Below are 3,298 nucleotides of genomic sequence, written 5' to 3'. Positions count from 1 at the left end.
CAGAAATTAAACAAATCAAAGTTTCATTTGAGCATTTGAATGGTTTAGCTCCTACTAAAATAACTTCATAAATAAATACAACAACAAAATAAATAAATAAAAAAACAAAAATTTTCACTTACATGCACCTACACTCCTAATATTCCAAACATGTATGACGGTTTCCTTTCTCGGAACACCAAAGACTGTGCTGTTTTTCCATGCTGAAACTTCAAAAAGCATAATAAAAGTACCATAAAAAAAAGAAAAGAAAGAAAAATAGGCTTCATAGTGACTATGAGACCTAGATAAGTTTAATGTAAGTTGTTCAGTTTATTCACCCTGATAATGGAGGAACTGAGAATTGATTAATGCTTAATTGGCAAAACTACATTGGAAATTTCCAGTAACCTTGTTATATTTTTTCTGTGTGTTTAATCACGTGGTTATGACTATCATGTCTGTGGTTTTCTCTGCTCCAATCATGCTCGTTGAAAATAAGGTCTTCTTTGAATCATCACCTCAAGCTCTGAGAATCCACATAGCAAATGTATGTGTGGTTAACTAGAGCTCTACATAATGCTATGATGTTCCAACCTACTCTGAAATCATATCAAGTCATTATCCTTCAGAGGTTTCTAGAACGAGGGAGAACTGTCGACTTGAGAATGAGAACTAAAGATTTAATTTCTCTCGAAATTTGAAATTTTTACTGTAATCTAATTTTCAGTACTGGACCATGTGAACTGGATTGAAAACCACTAAATTTGAAACTATTTTGAACCAGAGAAGACAACTAGAACTTACAAACTATGGATTTTGGAGGTAAGTTCAAATAGACATAATGCATTTTAGCTCCAGCTATTTCGGAGTAAAATAAACTAACACAAATGATTGAAATATGTGGTATGATATGTTATGATTTATATGCCATTTTATCATACACGTGCTGTGAAAATAATACGTGCTTTGTGTTATACAGTCAGACACTGAATGTTCAGTAAGCCCAACTTCTTGTGACTTTTCAGTTTGTTTTCCATTTTTTTTATTTTTATTTCTTATGTACCTTTTATGATTATTTTAATTTATTTTCTGTAAAGCACTTTGAATTACCATTTTGTATGCAACACTGTTGTATATGTAAAGTTGGCTTTGCTAGTTTTGCTGCTGTTGCTTTTAGATGATTTGTATAGTATCTCGTGAAAAAGTTTAAAGCATAAAATTATTTTGGCAAATGTATTCTCATTGGTCACCATTAGGTCACATGTGCCGTTTATGTCATTACACCCGGAAAAGTTAATATTTGTTTCTGGTTTGTCACTGGCTACGATCACCAAAAAACAAAACAAAACCAAAAAACAAAGCGAAAAAAAAAGCCATTTTCCAAACGCAGTTCATCGTAATATTTAATTAATTAATCGTTCTTAAACAACATCTTTTATTAAACAGCTTGGCAACGATTGTCAACACAATGGTAAGGAAAACTAGCATTGCGTGCTAAACCTTGAAGTGTTTTAAAAGAAAATTCAGTGCATATTTTATATACTCTAAATTCTAAGTTCTTTTAAGATAGTAATAAAATAATGTTTCTCATTAAATAAGGGTAACACTTGCTGCAAATTTGCTCAAGAACACACTTTGGAGAAACAGACTTTGATGCAAGACGCTGTGGCTAATGAGCTCTCATCAAGTCAAACTCAGGTATCATTATACAAACATCATTATTTTAGGAATATGAATAATGCATCATCTCTAAAAATGCCTGTATGAATATTTCAGATCTCTGTCCAATGTAAGGAGAACCCTGAGGGTCAAGACGGAATAGTGTGACACGAAAGACACGGAAGTCTTTCCCATTGTCAACATCCTTTGTCCTACCAGGGTAGAAGATCTTCATGAATGGTCATAGCAAACAGCAGTAGATCTCTCTCATCGGTATTCAAGGAAATTTAGAATTTAAAAATCTTCTATGTTTTCTGTGCTTTTTGATAAGTTGGTGATTGAAATGTGAGATGTTGAATCATTAAAATTTTAAAAGAGCAGCTGGTTATTTTTTTCTAAATCTGCGTGTTTATTCTGTTCTCAAGGCTAGAACTTATAAGACCACAAACAAACAGCAGTATAGGGTTCCAGTGAGCACCATCAAACCTTTACAGAAGCATGCAGCACATCTGTTCTTCAATTATTGGCTGCCTGTAACTGCCTGCATCAAATTCAAAGCTCTGATGCATACAGTACCACATCTGTCAGCACCCTCTAATCTAAGCTTGCTTTTTCAGATTTTATAAACCCCTGTTGTCAGTCAGTGAGTGACTCCTCATTGAATCATATGAGGTTATTTTCAAGTATCTTTACAAGCCCTCGCTTTACCTTCAGACAGCATTATCCATTACAGTCCAGGGGTCTCATTTATAAAACTCTCCGTAGACTTCATCCTAAAAGTGTATGTATGCATAAAAGCTAGATTTTGTGTACGCACAAAAGTTTTTCAGATTTATAAAACCTATACATATGCCAGAACCTGCAAAAAATCCCTTTATAAATGCCAGTTAGGGGAAGATTGTGCGTACGTCTGCATCTACACCACCCGAAATCACCATATATGGAGCTTACAACGCCACCGCCTAGTTTTAACTATGCATAACCTCTGTATCTGTTCATTTTTCCCATGCATATTCCCATTCACCTAACACCATATTTAGGTACAAACGACATTAAGGAAATATGAGATACGGACTATAAAACGCCATTTGTGCCATACCACAGTTTTTATTGCTAAAAAATCATCCAGTAGTGCCTTATAATGTTTTGAGCATAAATATATAAAAATAACAAAAAAGTTGGAACACTTTACAAAATACAAACCCGATTCCAAAAAAGTTGGAACACTTTACAAAAATTGTGAGTAAAAAGGAATGGAATAATTTACCAAAAGCTCATAAACTTATATTTTATTCACAGTAAGAATATAGAAAATAATCAAAGTTGAAAGGAACTTTTTGAAATGTCACCAAATATTGCTCTTTTTGGACTTCATGAGAGCTAACCATTTAAAAAAAGTTGGGACGGGTAGAAAGAGGGGGAAAGAAAGAAATATATGGAAAGCGGGAGGAAAAAGAATTTTAATTGGGGTAAATTTGGCAACATGTTTGGGGTATAAAAAGAGCCTCTGAGGGATCTCTAAAGTCAAAATAAGAGGATCCCCAAATTCCCCCAATGCTCGGAAAAAAATAGGAGCAAATAGAAAGGAAAAATTGAAAATTTTGAAGTTATCATCTTATAGTGAAAATACATCCAAAGATTCAGAGAATCTGGAAAA

The 3,298-nt window shown here is 33.5% G+C and overlaps 1 long non-coding RNA gene across 1 annotated transcript; it reads left to right on the top strand.

Moving 5' to 3' along the window:
• Nucleotides 1-685: 685 nt before the first annotated feature.
• Nucleotides 686-1,806, top strand: LOC109107334. Its single transcript, XR_002020754.2, has 3 exons — nucleotides 686-804; nucleotides 1,582-1,680; nucleotides 1,759-1,806. It is a non-coding gene; the product is annotated as an uncharacterized LOC109107334 (long non-coding RNA).
• Nucleotides 1,807-3,298: the final 1,492 nt, after the last annotated feature.

The sequence above is a fragment of the Cyprinus carpio genome, chromosome A21 (assembly GCF_018340385.1).
Source record: "Cyprinus carpio isolate SPL01 chromosome A21, ASM1834038v1, whole genome shotgun sequence".
Lineage (NCBI taxonomy): Eukaryota > Metazoa > Chordata > Actinopteri > Cypriniformes > Cyprinidae > Cyprinus > Cyprinus carpio.
The sequence above is the reverse complement of the archived record's forward strand: the minus strand, read 5'-3'. Positions and strand labels throughout refer to the sequence as shown.